The sequence below is a fragment of the Protopterus annectens genome, chromosome 14.part0 (genome assembly GCF_019279795.1).
Source record: "Protopterus annectens isolate FY-2018-M chromosome 14.part0, PAN1.0, whole genome shotgun sequence".
NCBI lineage: Eukaryota > Metazoa > Chordata > Ceratodontiformes > Protopteridae > Protopterus > Protopterus annectens.
In genome coordinates, this window is record NC_056748.1 from 650,902,364 (window position 1) to 650,925,693 (window position 23,330).

Sequence of the window (23,330 nt, forward strand, 5' to 3'; positions counted from 1 at the left end):
CTAACTTACACCACACATATAAAAAGGAATACTGCATCAGTGTGACAATAACAGTCACAAAGGTGCAAGCAAACACGACTGTAAACAACTGTCCAGCACATCTAAATTGAGGATCTGTAAGAGACAAGCTGTAGAAATGATTCGGCGGATAAACAAGTCAATGACGACCGGGGAGGTGAGCATATTTCGGGGAGAGGATGTTAAGAATCCCCCTACGGTTCACATTCAAACGCAGATGGTCCTCCTCACGAAGCAGACAATACTGTACTACTACTGACTGTAGGAGGCTGAAGCGCTACGGTTTGTTGGTGGCACTTGTTTACAAACAAGCATCTTGTGAGTGCTTTCTACAGCAATGGATGAATTCGCACACTTTAATACAAACAGTGGTGCCCACATAAACTCACAACACGTTTTACCGCAAGTTTTGACACAGATGAATGAGGTAGCCCTCATCGCCTATCAGCACTTAAGCTATTACTGCCTACCTAACTCTGCGTTACAGTAACGCATTTAAGAGGACAGCTTTTCACAGAAGCTTGACTGTTCCTCTCTTTTCGGACTAAACGACTAGTTGGTTGAGTGAAAGCAGTAGCGCGCGGACCTTGTAGCGCACCAAGCGCCTGATAGGCACTGCTTGCACAAACCGGTTCCAAGCTGTTCTCGCCGGTCTATCATTTTCTACAACGTGACAACGTCTGCTTCTACAAGCGGTATCCAGTACTAATCATAACACTAAAACATGACACAGCCAAACGAAAAGGTTACTCTAGTACATTGTGTGCTGCTTGGGCAACAACAACCTCGAGCGGGTCCTTCATTGTACGGTACCTGCAGACACAGTGGCAACCTGGCCAGTCCCTTTCCTTCGCCTTCTTTTAGTTAGTTAGAGCCTGAAGTCTCCCCAACCTTGAAGGTCTGCTTCTGATGATTTTTTTTCAGAGGCGAATAATACAGTCCTCATAGTGCTGTTTGTGAGAATGGGGGTTGCGTCGGAGCTGCTGCACAGTCGTGGTTGTTCTCTTCAGTCACGTTGTGTTGTGGAGAATATGCATGTTCAGAGTGTGTAGACTAAACCTCTCTCACATCACTAAATCGGTAGTATAGGCGCAGAGTCCTCCCCAAGGTGCCGTGGAGCGCACTAGATGCGTGCATCTCTCTCTCTCTCTCTCTCACTTTCTGATCTTGCCACTGTATCTAGCTACAGTTGGTGTGGTGTGGACAGCTCACTCAGTTACAACGGGAGGCAAGACACTGTTCCATCTGTGTAGGTACACATTATCGTTCACGTTAACACATTAAATAGTGTGGCTGGCTATTTGAACTGTCTTTTACAAAAAGAAATACCAGGCACAGTGAAGTTTTGCTCACTTGTGTATAATTGTTGTTAACCACTTGAGTTTCTACTGTTAGGACCTATTTTGTTATTTCAAACATGATTTTTTTTATTATTGTATTATCAAATGATCCACACGGTATCAAAATCTTACAATTGGCAACAGTCAAGCATTTATTCATCATCAGACCAGCTAAATTAATAATTAATTTATGCTAGAATGAAGACTTTGCAAATAAGGACAGGTTTTATATATATATATATATATATATATATATATATATTTTTTTTTTTTTTTAAAGTAAAGAAAATGGATTTATTTGTAATTAGAATAATGTAAGACGTCTGAACAAATAACCAGTCTATAAAGTATTTAATAGAAAACAAAAAATCAGATAAGTTAATGGGGTTCTGAGGACGCAAACTTTTACTCCACTACACCCACAATGTGCTTCTTTTTCTCTGGCACAACAGGTACACTCCCTGGTTTGCTGTGTTTGCGATGATTCATTGGGAAACAAGGTTAAAGGAATAGGAACACCACCAAAAAAAGAAGAAACATACACATTTTTAAGAAAATATTTATGAAGATCCTGTGGTAGGTAGCAAACATGCTGATTGGATGGAAGAAGTAAAAGAAAGACTAAGAAGTTCACATGTACAGGATATTAAATTGGATGAAGTAACAGCAAGAGAAACCAAAGCAAAATTAAGAAAAGCTCCTAGTTGGAAAACCCTAGGCCTAGACAGGATATAGGTTAGTACTAGGCTAAATGCCTTTATGGGCCATTTTAAGTCTAGCCAATGACCCCATGTGAGAATCAACCCAGCACATTGTGTCTGTAAGAAAAATACCTTAACCGTTATGCCAACCAGTACCTTACCACCAGCTAAAAATATTAACATCTTTGAAGGAAGATTATGCACCATGAACATATGTCAACCCGGTTGACAACAGGAAAAACAATACTCCTCCTTAATAGTGAGCCTGAAAGATGTTCTGATAACTGTAGGTCAATAACTTGCCTTCCAACAATGTATAAACTACACATTGGAATTGATGCAGACAGAGTTTATAGCCATTTAAAAGAAAACTAAGGCATGGCAATAAAATACAATGGTAACAAAACAAAGTCATATGGAACAAAGGATCATTTGTTGTTAAAGTCATAATGAAGAATTGTAAAAAGGGGAGAATTTAAGTATGGCTTGGATAGACTACAAAAAAGCATTTGATAGCATCCCACATTCATGGATAAAAGAGTGCTTACAAATGTATAAGATACACTGTATATTGATCGATTACATTACAGTGACCATGAAACAGTTGCAAGCCACATTGCAACTAAGCTATGATAAAGGGCAAATTATTATCCCAGGGTTAAAATTGAATGGGGGATATTCCAGGTCGATATTTTGTCACCGCTGCTCTTTTGTCTTGCTCTTAACCCATTAAACTGTATACTTGACAGATTAGATCATGGTTATAATTTGGCACCCAGGGGAAAAAAAAAACAAAGTGTAAAGACTTTTCTTTTTGTGAATGATTTAGAACTGTATATTCCATCAGATGAGGAATTAAAAGCACAACTGCAAGTGGTCAAAACTTTCTCAGATTATACTTACAGTTTTTTGGATATCTTGCAGGTTCACTCTTAAGGAGGAGTATCGTTTTTCCTGTTGTCAGCCAGGTTGGTATCTCTTCAGGATGCCATATAAAAAGTTCTTGTTTGTGACTAAATCTACATGTAAATTTTTTTTTAAAATAAGAAACATCTTTATTAAACTACTACATAAGCAGTCATACATTTATATAAATGAAAACAAACCACACCGACACAATCCTAGTTGCAAGCATTTTACACCACAAACCATACTGACACTCCTAGTTGCAAACATTATACATCATTTATAATCTACCCAATTGTAAGTCATTTAAGTCCCGCCTTCTTTTAAACCTCATTCCTCCCCTGCATGCATTGTTGCCACAATTCCTATTTTTTCCTGTGTAGTTTGCTCCTACTTTTTTCTAAAGATCTCATTTGCAGTTGTTTTATCTCTATTATTATATTCACTACTTCTAATATAGTTGGTTTAGATTCTGATTTCCATTAAAGATATTAATACTTTTAGCCATAAGTTCAGTACTGCAACTGGGAATAGGGTTTTGCAATTAGGAGCTTTTCTTAATTTTGTTTCAAAACTTTCTCAGATGATAAATGTGCAAAAGCAGTTTTAAAGCAGGAAAGTTACAGCACCAGGAAAATATCAGTCCAGGACTGCTCTTTTGCATATAGCACTGTATTTAATTTATTTATTTGTGTTTTTCACTGAATATTTACTCAACTGAAGTTGTGGCTGTCTCTCTACAGAGTACTTTTTAGAATTTTTGTGTAGCCATTGATAGCAGAGGGGAGTAGTTTCATCTCATCACTGACATCCTGTCTTGCCTTATATAGGTGGTACATTTTGAGTTATCTCTGCTTAATATCAGAGATTTGGCCAGCTAACATCTACCTGAAATCAGCTGGACATATAAGTAAATTTAAGTACACTTTTATCTGCTCTTTTGCATATAGTACTGTATTTAATTTATTTATTTGTATTTTTCACTGAATATTAACTCAACTGAAGTTGTGGCTGTCTCTCTACAGAGTACTTTTTAAAATTTCTGTGTAGCCACTGATAGCAGTGGGGGGGGGGGGCAGTTTCAGCTCATCACTGACATCCTGTCTTGCCTTATATAAGTGGTACATTTTGAGTTATCTCTGCTTAATATCAGAGCTTTGGCCGACTAACATCTACCTGAAATCAGCTGGATGTATAAGTGAATTTAAGTACACTTTTATCTGTTCTTTTGCATATAGTACTGTATTTAATTTATTTATTTGTGTTTTTCAATGAATATTAACTCAACTGAAGTTGTGGCTGTCTCTCTACAGAGTACTTTTTAGAATTTCTGTGTAGCCACTGATAGCAGTGGGGAATAGTTTCATCTCATCACTGACATCCTGTCTTGCCTTATATAAGTGGTACATTTTCAGTTATCTCTGCTTAATATCAGAACTTTGGCTGGCTAACATCTACCTGAAATCAGCTGGACGTATAAGTGGATTTAAGTACACTTTTATATGCTCTTTTGCATATAGTACTGTAATTAATTAATTTATTTGTGTTTTTCACTGAATATTAACTCAGCTGAAGTTGTGGCTGTCTCTCTACAGAGTACATTTTAGAATTTCTGTGTAGCCATCAATAGCAGTGGGGGGTAGTTTCAGCTCATCACTGACATCCTGTCTTGCCTTATATAAGTGATACATTTTCAGTTATCTCTGCTTAATATCAGAGCTTTGGCCGGCTAACATCTACCTGAAATCAGCTGGACGTATAAGTGAATTAAAGTACACTTTTATCTGCTCTTTTGCATATAGTACTGTATTTCATTTATTTATTTGTGTTTTTCACTGAATATTAACTCAACTGAAGTTGTGGCTGTCTCTCTACAGAGTACTTTTTAGAATTTCTGTGTAGCCATTGATAGCAGTGGGGGTAGTTTCAGCTCATCACTGACATCCTGTCTTGCCTTATATAAGTGGTACATTTTCAGTTATCTCTCCTTAATATCAGAGCTTTGGCCAGCTAACATCTACCTGAAATCAGCTGGACATATAAGTGAATTTAAGTACACTTTTATCTGCTCTTTTGCATATAGTACTGTATTTCATTTATTTATTTGTGTTTTCACTGAATATTAACTCAACTGAAGTTGTGGCTGTCTCTCTACAGAGTACTTTTTAGAATTTCTGTGTAGCCATTGATAGCAGTGGGGGGGCAGTTTCAGCTCATCACTGACATCCTGTCTTGCCTTATATAATTGGAACATTTTGAGTTATCTCTGCTTAATATCAGAGCTTTGGCCGGCTAACATCTACCTGAAGTCAGCTAGACGTATAAGTGAATTTAAGTACACTTTTATCTGCTTTTTTGCATATAGTATTGTATTTAATTTATTTATTTGTTTTTTTCACTGAATATTAACTCAACAGAAGTTGTGGCTGCCTCTCTACAGAGTACTTTTTAGAATTTCTGTGTAGCCATTGATAGCAGTGGGGGTAGTTTCAGCTCATCACTGACATCCTGTCTTGCCTTATATAAGTGGTACATTTTCAGTTATCTCTGCTTAATATCAGAGCTTTGGCCGGCTAACATCTACCTGAAATCAGCTAGACGTATAAGTGGATTTAAGTACACTTTTATCTGATCTTTTGCATATAGTATTGTATTTAATTTATTTATTTGTGTTATTCACTGAATATTAACTCAACTGAAGTTGTAGCTGCCTCTCTACAGAGTACTTTTTAGAATTTCTGTGTAGCCATTAATAGCAGTGGGGGGTAGTTTCAGCTCATCACTGACATCCTGTCTTGCCTTATATAAGTGGTACATTTTGAGTTATCTCTGCTTAATATCAGAGCTTTGGCCGGCTAACATCTACCTGAAATCAGCTGGATGTATAAGTGGATTTAAGTACACTTTTATATGCTCTTTACCATATAGTACTGTATTTCATTTATTTATTTGTGTTTTTCACTGAATATTAACTCAACTGAAGTTGTGGCTGTCTCTCTACAGAGTACATTTTAGAATTTCTGTGTAGCCATCAATAGTAGTGGGGGGTAGTTTCAGCTCATCACTGACATCCTGTCTTGCCTTATATAAGTGGTACATTTTCAGTTATCTCTGCTTAATATCAGAGCTTTGGCTGGCTAACATCTACCTGAAATCAGCTGGATGTATAAGTGAATTTAAGTACACTTTTATCTGCTCTTTTGCATATAGCACTGTATTTCACTTATCTATTTGTGTTTTTCACTGAATATTAACTCAACTGAAGTTGTGGCTGTCTCTCTATGGAATACTTTTTAGAATTTATGTGTAGCTATTGATAGCAGTGGGGGGTAGTTTCATCTCATCACTGACATCCTGTCTTGCCTTATATAAGTGGTACATTTTCAGTTATCTCTGCTTAATATCAGAGCTTTGGCTGGCTAACATCTACCTGAAATCAGCTGGATGTATAAGTGAACTTAAGTACACTTTTCTCTGCTCTTTTGCATATAGTACTGTATTTCATTTATTTATTTGTGTTTTTCACTGAATATTAACTCAACTGAAGTTGTGGCTGTCTCTCTACAGAGTACTTTTTAGAATTTCTGTGTAGCCATTGATAGCAGTGGGGGGGCAGTTTCAGCTCATCACTGACATCCTGTCTTGCCTTATATAATTGGAACATTTTGAGTTATCTCTGCTTAATATCAGAGCTTTGGCCGGCTAACATCTACCTGAAGTCAGCTAGACGTATAAGTGAATTTAAGTACACTTTTATCTGCTTTTTTGCATATAGTATTGTATTTAATTTATTTATTTGTTTTTTTCACTGAATATTAACTCAACAGAAGTTGTGGCTGCCTCTCTACAGAGTACTTTTTAGAATTTCTGTGTAGCCATTGATAGCAGTGGGGGGTAGTTTCAGCTCATCACTGACATCCTGTCTTGCCTTATATAAGTGGTACATTTTCAGTTATCTCTGCTTAATATCAGAGCTTTGGCCGGCTAACATCTACCTGAAATCAGCTAGACGTATAAGTGGATTTAAGTACACTTTTATCTGATCTTTTGCATATAGTATTGTATTTAATTTATTTATTTGTGTTATTCACTGAATATTAACTCAACTGAAGTTGTAGCTGCCTCTCTACAGAGTACTTTTTAGAATTTCTGTGTAGCCATTAATAGCAGTGGGGGGTAGTTTCAGCTCATCACTGACATCCTGTCTTGCCTTATATAAGTGGTACATTTTGAGTTATCTCTGCTTAATATCAGAGCTTTGGCCGGCTAACATCTACCTGAAATCAGCTGGATGTATAAGTGGATTTAAGTACACTTTTATATGCTCTTTACCATATAGTACTGTATTTCACTTATCTATTTGTGTTTTTCACTGAATATTAACTCAACTGAAGTTGTGGCTGTCTCTCTATGGAATACTTTTTAGAATTTATGTGTAGCTATTGATAGCAGTGGGGGGTAGTTTCATCTCATCACTGACATCCTGTCTTGCCTTATATAAGTGGTACATTTTCAGTTATCTCTGCTTAATATCAGAGCTTTGGCTGGCTAACATCTACCTGAAATCAGCTGGATGTATAAGTGAACTTAAGTACACTTTTCTCTGCTCTTTTGCATATAGTACTGTATTTCATTTATTTATTTGTGTTTTTCACTGAATATTAACTCAACTGAAGTTGTGTCTGTTTCTCTACAGAGTACTTTTTAGAATTTCTGTGTAGCCATTGATAACAGTGGGGGGGAGTAGTTTCAGCTCATCACCGCCATCTTGTCTTGCCTTATATAAGTGGTACATTTTGAGTTATCTCTGCTTAATATCAGAGCTTTGGCCGGCAAACATCTACCTGAAATCAGCTGGACGTATAAGTGAATTTAAGTACACTTTTTTCTGTTCTTTTGCATATAGTACTGTATTTAATTTATTTATTTGTGTTTTTTACTGAATATTAACTCAATTGAAGTTGTGGCTGTCTCTCTACAGAGTACTTTTTAGAATTTCTGTGTACCCATTGATAGTAGTGGGGGGTAGTTTCATCTCATCACTGACATCCTGTCTTGCCATATATAAGTGGTACATTTTCATTTATCTCTGCTTAATATCAGAGCTTTGGCCTGCTAACATCTACCTGAAATCAGCTGGACGTATAAGTGAATTTAAGTACACTTTTATCTGCTCTTTTGCATATAGCACTGTATTTCACTTATTTATTTGTGTTTTTCGCTGAATATTAACTCAACTGAAGTTGTGGCTGTCTCTCTATGGAATACTTTTTAGAATTTATGTGTAGCCATTGATAGCAGTGGGGGGTAGTTTCATCTCATCACTGACATCCTGTCTTGCCTTATATAAGTGGTACATTTTCAGTTATCTCTGCTTAATATCAGAGCTTTGGCCGGCTAACATCTACCTGAAATCAGCTGGATGTATAAGTGAACTTAAGTACACTTTTCTCTGCTCTTTTGCATATAGTACTGTATTTCATTTATTTATTTGTGTTTTTCACTGAATATTAACTCAACTGAAGTTGTGTCTGTTTCTCTACAGAGTACTCTTTAGAATTTCTGTGTAGCCATTGATAACAGTGGGGGGGAGTAGTTTCAGCTCATCACCGCCATCTTGTCTTGCCTTATATAAGTGGTACATTTTGAGTTATCTCTGCTTAATATTAGAGCTTTGGCCGGCTAACATCTACCTGAAATCAGCTGGACGTATAAGTGAATTTAAGTACACTTTTTTCTGTTCTTTTGCATATAGTACTGTATTTAATTTATTTATTTGTGTTTTTCACTGAATATTAACTCAATTGAAGTTGTGGCTGTCTCTCTACAGAGTACTTTTTAGAATTTCTGTGTACCCATTGATAGTAGTGGGGGGTAGTTTCATCTCATCACTGACATCCTGTCTTGCCATATATAAGTGGTACATTTTCATTTATCTCTGCTTAATATCAGAGCTTTGGCCTGCTAACATCTACCTGAAATCAGCTGGACGTATAAGTGAATTTAAGTACACTTTTATATGCTCTTTTGCATATAGTACTGTATTTAATTTATTTATTTGTGTTTTTCACTGAATATTAACTCAACTGAAGTTGCAGCTGTCTCTCTACAGAGTACTTTTTAGAATTTCTGTGTAGCCATTGATAGCAGTGGGGGGTAGTTTCAGCTCATCACTGACATCCTGTCTCGCCTTATATACGTGGTACATTTTGAGTTATCTCTGCTTAATATCAGAGCTTTAGCCGGCTAACATCTACCTGAAATCAGCTAGACATAGAAGTTCTTCCCTGCATAAAAAACCCGCCTTGGAGCGTTTTTTTTGCTTATCCTACTCAGCAACAGCTCCTCGTGGTCCTGCAGAGTGGTGCTAGCAGCAGAGAAATGAAACAGTGACTGCTATCCAGATATATATATTTTCTCAGTCTCTACCTGTGCGACTGTCTTTTCTCACCGAAAAGCGAGTTTACACTGCTGATTTAACTGTTATAAGCTTGTTTTTGTGTTTTCATTACCTGCACGTGCTGAAAAGTTTGTTTGCTGTATTTTTAACTGTAGAGGCTGCCCACTCAAGTGCGCTAGCCTGTGCATTAATTATACTGTGATTTATCTGCTGCTTTCCTGAAAAATATATATATATATCCTTGTTTCCCACCTTTCCTTGGCTAGAATAGTCCCCTATACAGGCTTTGCTGTATTCTGGACTTTTGGATAGTTCCTGTGTTTCCCATTTCCTTACTTGGACAAAAGGAAGTTTCATTGCTCACCAGTGGGAGTGGGGAGCCTTGAGCAGCCTATTTGCCCCTGAAGGAGTGACCTCAGCACAAAATTCTGTAGTAATTGGCCGTTTTGGGCCATTTCTAGCTCTTTGAAGTTCCCTGCATAAAAAACCCGCATTAGCGCAGCTTTGCACGATTGTGCACATAGCACAGCATCGGGCAGCACTGCTTAATTGGGTTTAAACTATTCCCGGCTCCACAAAGTCTGCTTTTCACTTTTTCCCTTAGAACTACTCTATTTTCTCAAACTTAACACCCTATAATCAATCTAAGGCCCAGCACTTGCACAAAAAAAGCAAATTTACAAGTTAGCACTAATAAACTAAAAGCACTACATCCTCATAGACTCTCTACGGTCACCTTGTCCCCCATTGGTCCTTTTTAATTCAGTGATAAGAGTTACCTGTATTACTCTAGCAAAGGTCAGTTAATAGTTTCCTCTCCAGCCCAGCTCGTGAATCTGGGAATCTTGAGGCAATGTTACAACTGCCTCATGTTCATGGACAACCCTCTCCTCCTCCAAACAGGTTCAAATATATGTGAGAGATGCAACTATATAGCCAAACTGGAGGCTGAACTCTCTCAACTCAGAACTGGTGTAACCAGTCAGGAGGAGAAGGGTACCTCACACAACACAAATCCAGTCTCACATAGTCCTACAACATCAGCAAACCAAACACATAAACACACAAAAACATACTCAGAGGCTCTAAATAAAAATCTGCCTAAGCAGCAGAGACCTCCAAAGCAGACATCCAAGCAAACACTACCACAGAACAAATCACATGCAACACATAGTTCACAAAGTCAGTGTGCCAAGCAGTCACAGCCCTTAAGGCTGAATAACACACCTGATACACTCGTAATAGGTGATTCTATAGTCAGACACACTGATGTCCCGCTCACCAGGCTGAACAAAGAGAAGGTCACATTGAGCTGCCTGTCGGGCACTAGGATCCACCACATAACGCAAGCACTCAAGTCACTCTAAAGTAAGTACAAATATGACTCATTCATAGTACATGCTGGTGTGAATGATCTGAAACATACCTCCCTCGACTACATGAAAAGAGACATAGAGGAGCACTCTGATCATGTAGCCCAGGCCGGTATGACCCTGACCTTTAGTAGCATATTACCCTGACCTAGAATGATGCCGCAGTACAAAGACAAAATGATCGATTTTAACAATTGGCTAAAATTTTGGTGTCATTCAAAGGGGATCCAGTGTCTGTCAGCCTGGGATGTCATGCTCGACAAGCCACGTTGTTTCGCTAGGGACGGCTTGCACCTGTCACCCCTGGACTTTCGGATATTAGCAAAGGCTCTTGCCACCCCCATAGTGCCTTTTTTAGGCAAGGCTCAAAAGACAAACCCACCTCCATAAACAGCACAATGAACAAAAAACTAAGGGTAATGCTGCTAAACGCCAGAAGTCTAAACCTCAAGATGCATGCACTCGAAGCTCTCCTCAGTATGGAGAACATCGACATATGTGCAGTGACAGAGACCTGGTTCAAGGCTCCAGAGAGCACCCCAGCACTACCAGGTTATACCTCATACCATGCTTTTCGGGCCCAAAACTCGGACCGAACCACAAAAGGAGGGGGAGTATCCATTTTTATCAAGGATACCCACACCTCCAGGTTAGTGGCGTTGCACGAAGCATCGGAGACCATCCATGTGCAACTAACAGTGGGCAAAACTGCTTTTCAGTTTATAGCATGCTACAGACCACCCTCTCAAAATCAGGAATCTCACTCATCTTTCCTGAAAACATTGGAGAACATGAAGATCTCTCCAAACACCATCATACTGGGTGATTTTAACTACCCAAACATAGACTGGGAGCATTACTCAAGCCCCAACACCCTAGCCCAAAGATTCCTGGAATTTATAAACTCAAATGCCATGGAACAACTAGTCACCACTCCCACAAGAGGGGATAACATACTCAACCTGATCATTACCAACATGGGGACTCTATGCTCCATACCAGAAGTAAACCCCTCATTGGTAAGATCAGACCATAAATTAATCTCACTAGATATCCAAAACCTGTCCCCATCCCCAGCCCAGAAAACCACAGTGAAAAACTCCTCAAAAGTGAACTTCACACTTCTCAAAACAGAGGTGGAATCCTTCAAGGCCCCCGGGCCAGGGGAAACTACGACCCAAACAGCTGAATCCTATATAAATGCATTCTATGGACACCTCCAGGAATGCATGGATCATGCTATCCCTAACAAAACCAAGGCCCAATCATCCAAAAGCAGGCATCCAGTCTGGTGGACCCCAGCCATAAACAAGCTATACAACAGAAGAAGGAAGCTACTACATGATAGAGCAAAATCCCTAAAAGGTAAGGCATCTCTGATCAGTACTAGCAAAACATTACGATCCCTCATAAAATCCTCCAAGGCCAGCTTCGAGAAAAAAATTGCACAGGACACTAAGGACAATCACAAGGCTTTTTTTAGCTATGTTAGGAACCTGGGGTGCAACTCCCAGATATGCTCAGAGTTGATTCTAAATGACAAAAAATTCACGGAACCCACAGATATTGCCAACATCCTGGCAGACAGGTTTAGTGCAAATTTCTCCCCCCCCCTTCCCCCCCAAAAGAGCAAATATCTATCCCAGCAGAGTGTAGCACCCCCTAGCATATCAGATGCTCAGGTGAAAGCCGCCCTCTCCAAAGCAAAAAACACTGGTTCAATGGGACCGGACGGTGTCCCGGGTTGCGTACTACACGAACTCCAAGAAGAACTATACCCTCATGTAAAAATGCTGTATAATCTCAGTCTTACTACAGGATATGTACCCAATGAATGGTGTACAGCAACAATGGTCCCTCTCCTCAAAGGTGGTGCCTTGACGGACCCTGGAAACTACTGCCCCATAAGCCTGACTAGCCTAGTCTGCAAGGCTATGGAGAGGATCATCATGGAACTCATAAACAATGACATTGGGGACCTACAGACACTGGATCCTACCCAATTCGGCTTTGTCAAGGGCAGATCCTGCCTCTTGAACCTGGTCGACTTCTTTGAAACAGTCACCAAGGTCATAGATGAAGGGAAAGTAGTCCACACAGCCTATCTGGACCTCGCGAAGGCATTTGACACAATACCCCACTCGGGCATCATAGATAAGCTATCCAGCTTAAATATAAACCCCTATGTCACAAGATGGGTTGCAAACTGGCTCAAAGACAGAACCCACAGAGTCAGAATTGCTGGAGCCATGTCTGACTGAAAACCAGTTACAAGTGGTGTCCCACAAGGCTCAGTCCTGGGACCTCTCTTGTTCGGTATATATTTTTCAGAGGTACAGGCTAACACGGGAGGACTGTGGCTGACCAAGTTCGCAGATGACTGCAAACTGGGAGCCATAACTGACTCTCCAGCTGACACGAGCATCCTTCAAAAAGGTCTCACAGAGACGTATAACTGGTGCCAGAGCCACGGTCTAAAGCTAAATGCCAAAAAGTGTATAGTCATACCCTTTGGCAAAAACAAAGTACCCACAAATTACCTCATAGGTGGAAACCCATTAAGCTCGGAGAAAGTAATTAGGGATCTGGGAACCCAGGTTGATAGTAATCTCTACTTTGATAACCACATTGCCAAAGTGGTAAGAAAAACCTTCTACATAGCCCACCTTATCATGAAAGGATTCACATCTAGATCAAAGGAGGTCATAGTGCCAAGGGCGCCCGCAGGCAGGTGCAAGGGGGTGCACTTGCACCCCCCTGGAAACGGCTGACCGAGAAATTCATTATATTTTAATTTTTAAAAAAAAAGTATTTTAAACGTATTTTAATTTTAAAAAAAGTTTTTTTTTAAAGGGCGTTCCTCTTTAAGAACGCCCTTTGCGTCTCATCCAGTCGCACAGACACAGAAGACGAAAACAGGTCGCAAACACCTGTTTTATCTGTGCAACATGGTTTACGGCTTTGTCTTTCGCGCCTGCTGGGAATCTGAATTCCAGAGGACGTTCAGATTGCTGGGACGAAGTGAGACTGAGAGGTAGGTGTGTGAGTGTTATGTGTTTACATACTGAGGCTGAGGGTCATTTTTCCATAGCAAAAATAGTGGGTTTAATTCTGTATGTTAAAGATGATGGAAAGAGAAAATAATTTTAAGTGCTGGTTGTTTTCTGGTCAGTTTTGGAAAAGAGTATTAGAAGTGTGCTAAAATAAAACTACAGTGAAATGAATTGTGTAAAGAGTTTATGTGCACTGATGAAACATTATGTTGCATTTTTGACTGGGTTTGTTTTATGGTTCTCCCCTCAATGTATATAAGATTTTTTTATGATGAAAACTATTTTTCTTAATTTATTTTATTTAAATTTGTTTGTCAGTGTGGAGCACCAGTCAATTCTGAACAATTTATTACTTTTCACAAACTGGTATGTACAAAAAACAGCAGTTATATAAATCAAAATAATGCTGACCTCTTATCAGCATCATATTAGATATGGATGGCAACTTCACTATTTCTTGTATTCTGATAGCAGGTACTTGACAGGCCAACATACCTACTACTGTGCACCTAGCTTTTTCCACTGCCTAGACTTAGGATTTCCGCATATCCTCACTCCATTGTATTTTACATCACTGAATATCTTTCTGAATCCATCACCTCTATTTCCTTATACAGTTAAAATAAAACTTGTCTCTTTTAAACCCTTCTTTTCTGCGGTGTAAGTTCCTGCAATCACTTTTTTATCAACCAGATTTCAGGGTGTTCCTTCTTTTTCCTTTTTTTTTTAAATTTGTTTATTTTGTTACGGCATTCTTTGCTACTGTTATGAAGAATACCTAAGAACCATGAGAACATGTCAATTCTAATTCAAGATCTGTACCAAGTAAAAACTGCTTTTTTAAATGTGTATATCTCAACATTATCTTTGTTACTATTTCCTTCTCCTGCCCCATGAAAAATTCCAGGTCTCAATAACCCTAAAAAATACTGCCAAGAACCCCTCTCCTCTGAATTACATCTTTGTCACTATCCATTATTCATGGGGTACATATGTTAAATTTTACCTGGTGCATAAAATATTTATATAGATACTTCCAGGTGAATTTCCTGAGTCTTCTTTTAGTGACAAATCTAGTTGAAGTACAAACCCTCGTCCAGAATTATTCAGTCATGTTAACCCCTAACTCCTTCCCTGTTTCCTATCTATTTCTTATTGCTTTCTTATTTGTTTGGTCCAGACACCTATATAAGTTACTTATAAACTTGTTTGGAGTGTGAGTTCCACTTCTAGACTGATTATACACATCTACTTAATTAGATTTATAGGCAGTATTCACCAGGTAAATATGCTTTTCAGCAAATATTAAGTCCTCATAGTTCAATATCCAGCTTTCCCTTAAATTGTAGACCCTTTTTGCTTTCTGCCAATTAAGTTCAACTATTGTCCCCCCTTACCTGATCCCAATATTTAATAGATGAGATTTTAAGTAGCATGTTTTCTGACCGCAGCACAACAACTAAGTATTAGTTTAAGGGTGTGCACACTTACACAACCAGCTTATTGTACATTTTTTTAGTTTTTCCTTTAACAGATTTGTTTGTTTTTGCAATTGAATTGTACAGGTTATAGGTCACATTAAAGGTGGGAAAAGCTTTGAAACGATTTATTGTGGTCTCATTTTTTTATATTGTAACATCCTGGCATTGTAACAGGGGTGTGTTTTGTATATGTATGTGTAATATATATATATATATATATATATATATATATATATATATATATATATATATATATATATTTATATAATGTATTTGTTTTCTTTTTATACGTTCACTTGCATCATCCGCCTTTTTTCCCATTTTGTATATGGGGTTGGGGTATCATGTCAACAGTGACTATCACCTACAGTTAATGTTCACATCACCAGGTGACTAGCTCTGCTGCAGGTATATTTATAAATCTTATCCCGGATATTCCCACCAAGAAAGATGGGCTATTCTGTTGAGGTTTGACATACCTTGTTTTTAGATTTTGCTGTTGGTCAGCTTAGTACTAGCACTGGAAAGATGCCCTTTAGAATCTTACATTTGCTCTGATTTCTGATTGCACACTGAGAATGACAGCTCGTTAATAGCTGGGACAGAATGGGGGGATTCACTGTTAGCCATTACAGTCACAGATACTGGAGCAAGCTACTGCTTGCCACTTTGGAGAGTAACCCCTACATTACAACACCACATTGCAAACGGAGTGTACTGACAGTATTTTACATGGCTGCTTACCTGTTTCTGTGCATATACTAACTAAGCTGTGTTTAGAAACAGAAATGTCAGCAGATAAGTAAATAATATCCACTTAAGTGCTCTTCCTTTGTTTTACTTCTGCATTTCAACAGCCTGTTCAACTTGCAGCAGTTGCAGCTGCACACTTTTGGTACTCTTCTGTCTAGCCCATACATATATGAATGCTACATTGGTTTTGCTCCCATTGCGACACTTCTGAGAATCTTTCCATGGCAAACACTTTTTTTAAAAACAAAAATTCTTAGCATTACTCTCATCTTCCTGCATGCCAGCCTTATGACATAACCTTTTCTTGTACTTCAACATTTTTCCTGAAATATGCATTCATTTCTAGCGTTCTTCTTTCCATTTGGAACTTGGCAGGTTTATATCTTACCATCCAGTCATTCATTTTCAATCTGAAAGCCTTTCAGATGTAGTTTGCATGGTTTTAAGTGTGCGGTTCATGTATTGTGTATTTGTTTGTAGGAGTGGTACACAGAGGTCCATTTTCTGCCACAACATTGAACAGAATCATTTTACATTACATAAGTTCATAGGTTGGTACTAGGCTATCGGCCCTAGGACCTGTACAAGAGTAGCCATAACAATTCCCTGGCTATTTCTTTCCACACTATTTACTTCCCTGGACCCCTGTCTAGCAGGGTGACTGACGTGATCCCCGAGGTGAATTTCCTTTCTCCCATCCAATCATCAAGGTTCCTTTTGAAGACGGCCAAAGAGGCGCTGTGCTTCACATGTATGGGCAGTCTATTCCAGAGTCTGGGGAGTCTCTGGGTCAGGAATCTATCCCTCCAGCATGTTTTGTTTATTGTGATGACACAGTTTAGATCCCTGGAGTGTGTGGCTCTGAGGGATTGGGATTTCTTTAAGTGCAGCATGTCCAACAGCTCGGGGTTTGACATGGCCTTGTAGGCTAAGCAGAGATTGCCTTTGAGTAGATGATATGTGACAGAGTATAGCTGGACTTTTTTAAGGTGGTCAGCATAGGGCATCTGCTTTAGGCCTGTGATTCTTTTAGTGAGGTATTTCTGCAGCCTTTCGAGTTGTTGCAGATGTCTTGAGAGGTACATAATGGGTCTAATGAGGGATGAGTACAGTGGGACAATGGCCTCCATTTTTCTGGATGAAAAGCCCTTAGTGATGAGGTGTGCCACATAAAAGGATTTCCTGACTGTTGTGGTGATGTGGTTATTGAAGTTGAGACCACTGTCCACCTGTGTCCCTAAGTCTCTTATCACACTTTCGGTGTTTAGTGTACTACCACCTATGTGATAATTCACAGGTACATGCTTTTTCTCAAAGTGGATAACCATACATTTCTTGGCATTGAGCTTGAGCCCATGGCTCTGGCCCCAAGCATCTGTTTCTGTAAGGCCCTTTTGTAGAGTATCCACATAATTTGGGGATTCAGTAATGGCTCCTAGTTTGTAGTCATCTGGGAACTTTGTTAGCCAGAGTCCCTTAGTGTTGGCCTGTACTTCAGAGAAGTAGATGCCAAATAAGAGCAGTCCCAGGACTGAAACCTGAGGTACTCCACTTGTCACTTGTCTGGAGCTGGATTTGGAGTAGGCTCCTTTTACAATCTGAGTTCTGTCAGTAAGCCAGGTGGCAACTCATCGAGTGACATAGGGATTAATGCCCGGCTTAGTAAGTCTAGCTATGATTCCAGAGTGGGGGATGGTGTCATAAGCATTGGCAAGGTCCAGATACGCCTTACCCTCGTCCACGGCTCTGGAGACTGATTCAAAGAAGTCAATCAGGTTCAGGAGACAAGATCGGCCCTTCACAAACCCAAACTGGGTGGTCCAGTGTTTAAAGGTTGCCAGTGTGTTTGTTTATAAGTTCCATGATAATATGTTCTATGGCCTTGCAGATCAGGCTCGTCAGACTGATGGGGTGGTAGTTCCCTGGGATCCAAAGTGGATCCTCCCTTGTGGAGTGGGATAACTGTAGCTGTGCACCACTCAGTGGGCACGAAGCCTGAGGTGAGACTATGATTAAACATGACACTTAGGTGAGGTGCCAGTTCATTTTGTAGTTCATGTAATACACAGCCCGGGATGTCATCTGGTCCCATGGATGCTGTATTCTTAGCTTTGGAGAGTGCATTTTTTACCTGTGTGGCCGTTATTACCAGACTTTGGCAATCTTCCAGTATTGAGTTGGGTCATTTAAAGGGTGAGAGGGGGGTGAAGTTGGCACTGATTTGATCTGCCAGGATATTTGCAATATCCTTGAGATCAGTATATTTAATGTCATTCTGTTGTAGCTCAGTGCAGATCTGAATATTGCCATTTAGATTCTTGACATAGTTATAAAATGCCTTGTGGTTGTCTTTGGAATCTTTGGCGATTTTATTTTCATAACTGGCTTTGGAGGATTTTATGAGGGATCTCCGCTTCTTACTGAGGCTGGTAATGGAGTTTTTTGCATCCTGGGATTTTCCTCTTTTCTGTAAAACCATAGATTGCTGTTTGCAAGTAGATAGTATTGTGTTGATATTTAGACATTACAGTAAATATTTGAATGTTATTCCTCATATCTTAAGCTAAACAAACATCTTTCTCCAGTCTACTACTTTTTTATTGATATGACTTTGTAAGTAACTGTATGTCGTGTAAGCAAGGCAATGCATACATTGTGCCTTCATAAGATTTGTATATTGTATTATAGTTGTTGGGCAAGTGATAGATGCTGATGGTGTGACATGCTGAAACTATATTAGTAAAGGAAATACGTTATTCAGCAGACGAGCAGATTTTGTTTGGATAAATCATTGAGTATACTTCAGTCTTGTTTGTAATAAAAAGAAGAGAAAGTAGCCAGTAAATGGGAAAATTAAATGTATACACTTATAATGCATTCATGAAAAAACTGAAGTAAATAACAGTGTTTGAGTGGAAGCGACATCAAGTTTGATAGGAATGTATAGACAGACTGGGAAGTAACAGAAAACTGTACTGAATAGCATGAAGGAGACAAAATGGTGTTTCCTTACAATATACAGTCTTAGCAGTTCTGTTGGGATTAATTGTGGCTCTATCATAACTGATGAACCTTTGCAGTCCCTCTGATTGGAAAATGACACTGAAATTAAACTTCATAAAGTGTAAGTTCTCAGCAAGTTTATACTGTGCAACTAATATCTGCAGTTGGGTAAAACTGAAGGGGAAGGTGTTTGGTAAAAGGATTAGTTCTGTCCACTGAGGATATAAAGGACATCATTCAGACAAAGCCAATCTTGCAAATTCAGTCTGTTTCGGTCATTATAAACAGGAGATTCAATGCAAAACTAGATATGTACAGTTCTGGCCCTGTCATATACCTGGCAAATATTGACTTGGTAACAAGTAGGACACTGGTCTGGATGTCACAAGCAGTAGTTACAGTTGCATGATGGCATAGTGTCTTAATGAAAAATTAGGACAGGGTGATCAGGGACTATGTTCAAAGCTAGTGATTAAACCAGGTTTGATAACAATCTGTCCTTGAATTCTTATTGTTTGATGGGACGTTTGTCTCAAACACTCTATCTTCTGCTGCACAGATTTATTCTATATAGGATTCAGATGCATAATCTGAGGTTTGCATAAAATTGGAGAAAGGGGAAAATATGCTGTCACAAAAGGAAATACTGACAGCCCAGATATCTGGAATTTTGCAAATAATTCTGTTATTTGTGAATATTGATATGATTCATACAGAAGTGTGTGTAAAGGTGTAAAGTACTGAGCTAAAATGTAACCACAGCATGCCCTGCCAACTTAGAATAGAAATGTATGTAAACTATTGTAATTGTGTAAATGTATATGTTTTAACAATTGAAACTAGAACATAGTTGTGTCCTAGTTGCCTGTTGCACATTTTTGGTGCATGTTGCGAGGGAACGATACTGTCAGTTTTACTTTTTTTTATGGGGCTGCTATCGGCCATTAGGAGTAGAGTGGTATCGGCATCCATGTTAACTAGTGCCTGCCTGGAGGTGGCCTTACTGAAGGTATAACTGCTAGAGTCTGATTTAATTTTGGCCTGTCAGACGTCACCCATTATTTCTGTAGTAGTATGTAGTAATTCTGCTCTGCTCCTGCGTCCACCCCTTGTTAGAGAACTGTGCCACAACTGTTAACAATTAGTTTCAGCTGAAGTGTTTTGATGTACACCTGAACTTTTTGCGGTCTGCTGAAATACAAGCCTGCACCAGATTGAGTTGTGCTACTGTTTTCTATCTGTGCATATTTCAAATGTTTACATGTAGTTACTAGTATTTTTTATTTAACGTATGTAAGTTTTCAGACACTGTGGGATTGGGAGTTTCCATAACTTCAATTGTGCTACATATAAATAATTTGGTTTGAAATTTGAAACACTTTTTATTGGACTTTGTCCTGATGTGACAAGACATTGGCTGCTGGTTAAGTTTTACAGGTTGTTACTCTTTCTGAATAAATATTTTTTATATATTTTTTCTTAGAATACAACGCTGCACTCAAGTTTAGAGATGGGTTAGTATTTGGAATAGTAAACTTTCAAAATATGAAATGTGACTAATTATATATGTTTATTTTATTAAACGTAGGGTTTTGTTTATTTAGTAGCTGTTGCCTGACCCTGTTGAAGGTGAAGCTCCTGTAGGTGCATTGTAAAATCCATCTTGGCCAAATAAAGGTACTGATTGCTTCACCTTTGTGTTCCAACTTCTCCCCATATGCAGTTGGTTAAATAGGAAATGGCAAATAAAATATTTTGCAGTACTTATCAATATAATTATGTTGTGCTGTTTGTATTTTTGTCATATCTTCAAGAAGTGATGATTTTTGCTGGTGATTTCATTCTACCTTAATTGATAAGGAAGTCCCAAACATATTTTTTTGAGAGTGGCTAGCATTACAAATTACAGGGTGTCAGACCAAAGTGGAGAGTTGTTGTTGTTAACTGTTTTTAATTACTTCTTACTTTGAGGCAGAAATCTGTTTTCTTAGTAGATTAATACATATTTTAATGAACTGTTGTGTTGTTTGCAGTCAGGATAATCTGTTTTCTTAGTAGATTAATAGATATTTTAATGAAGTGTTGTACTGGTCGCAGTCAGGATGGATTAACATTGTCTTCTTCTGCAAGCAGTTTACTAAGGTGAGAGTATGCAACTATATACATAACTTTGTCATGGAGAACATAACATTTACTACAGGTTTAAAAAGACATGACCTACTAATTTACAGATATGCAGAGAGACATGCACAGTATGTTTAACTGTTATGTTCTGGTGTGTATGCATTTTTATTATATGTTGGATTCTTTATTGCTGCGTATCGAGAAAAGCTGTTTTTCTGGAGTCTAAAGGTTAGAAGGAGGTGTTTTATACACTTCAAGGATTGTGACAATTTATGAGCAGTTTACAAATCATAAAGCATTATCTTTTTCCCCTGTCATACTGTATTTTTATTTAATTTTTTTATCAGTTAACATTAAGCAATGTGTATTCAGTTACAGAATAGTATAGTAAATTCACAGAGAGCCATTGTTTGGTTTCTGTTACATGATGTACTTTTTTTTTTTTTTGAATCCACATAAAGGTCAGATTTGTTTTTATTTTACATATGTTTACCAGGGAGGTCCGACTGGACAAAGCTGTCCATTTTCAGCAGAGGCCCAGGGAGAAAAGCTCCAGAACTATTGCTAACATACTATACATAAGATATTTACATGAGCGTTGTGTACATAGTTATAAAATATAGCAGATATGTGATTGCAGAAGATATTTACATGAGCATAGTGGTTTAGAAATATAATTAAAAGTATAGTAGGTAGTAACATATGATTGTTCATACAGTTTGTTTAGTACAGATAATGTTGAAGCTGTACTAAAGGTAAGACAAGAAAGGAAAAACTAAAAAACACTAGCCAGATTGTCAAATCAGGAGAATATAGACAAGATCATGTGAGGTTCATTGACATTTTAAGGGAAACTTGAAGACTGTGCATAAAGCACATATTCCTATCCAGAATTCATACCTCACTCTCAACCTCTTAGAGCAAAAAATCCGGACAAAACCTAAAATGATAGGGGAACAAGTAGGGACAGATTTTAAATATTTAACAAGTGTAAATCAACCCAGAAGAGTTAATGCTCAGCAGCAAAACGGCAAATAAGAGAAAAAATGTAAAAAACGAGCAGCTGCTGTGCAAAACAATGGAGAGTCCCAGTAAAATGTTGTTTTTCAGGAATCACAAAGACGCAAATTGGTGGAAAAATCCCAAGCAGGATAACAGTCAATTTTGCTAAAACAGTATATAATTTATTGAACAGGTTAGCGCTTTCGCAGTAGCTTCATCAGACCTATAATAGCAAAGCACTGAAACTGCATCATTTAAATACAATAAAAAAGGCGCCAAATCTATCAACATCTTAAAGATGTAAGCACTCATAAAATCATATAAAATAGAAATAACTATAAAACATATATAATCAATATATATAATCAACAACATGAATACTTTAAATTCATAAAAGTGTATATATGTTCATATACAAATTTGTACATACATAAAAACAAAAAATGTGAGAAATGTAACATATATGCAAATATAGTAGGCTCTACCCACAGTGTTCAAATATCATGATTTATTCTTTAACCTCCTTGATTTGAGTATGGGACGTAGTGGAACCTTCTCATTCAAGCCTGGTACTTTATCGGCCCTGAACTTGATTATCCAATTAATCTCTCTGGTCTCGGTGTAATTCTTAATATCCCCTCTCCTATATGTCTTAAAAATTTGTTCCAATACCCTAAACCTAAACTGATGTGCCGGGCCCTCATTCTTGGTGTGCTTGGCCAGGGCATTATGTAAGTTACCTTTCCTTGTATGGTACATATGTTCCCTGATTCTGTCTCTCAATATCCGATTAGTCTTGCCTCGTAATATGCAGGACAAGATATACGATGCAAGATAGACAACATCCTTTGACATGCAACTACCCTTGGTACGGATGTGGAACACACCAGACCCATATGGATAGTTAAAAATAGGGTCAGTTGAAATATAGGAGCAAAAATTGCACCTATTGCATGGGGTCATGTAAGGACCTGACAATGAAGTTGGTATGTAAGGTGCTTTAGGGTAACAAAGTAACCTTTTAAGGTTTTTCTTGTTCCTGTAGACAAATCTTGGTCGTTCACCTGTTAAGGCACTAATAGTGGGATCCACCGATAGAATGTGCCAATGTTTGGAAAAAATATCTTTGACAGAACTAATGTCTCTTGTATAATAGATGGGAAAGGTGACGCTATT

General features: G+C 38.3%; 1 protein-coding gene across 1 annotated transcript in view; it reads right to left on the reverse strand.

The window, feature by feature from the left end:
* SLC16A9 (solute carrier family 16 member 9) overlaps positions 1-1,238 on the reverse strand; it is a 453,874-nt gene extending 452,636 nt beyond the window's left edge. The window contains exon 1 of the mRNA XM_044056398.1: positions 832-1,238. The gene's annotated coding sequence lies outside the window, so the exon portion shown is untranslated. The remainder of the gene's footprint in view (positions 1-831) is intronic.
* Between the last annotated feature and the right edge of the window lie 22,092 nt (positions 1,239-23,330).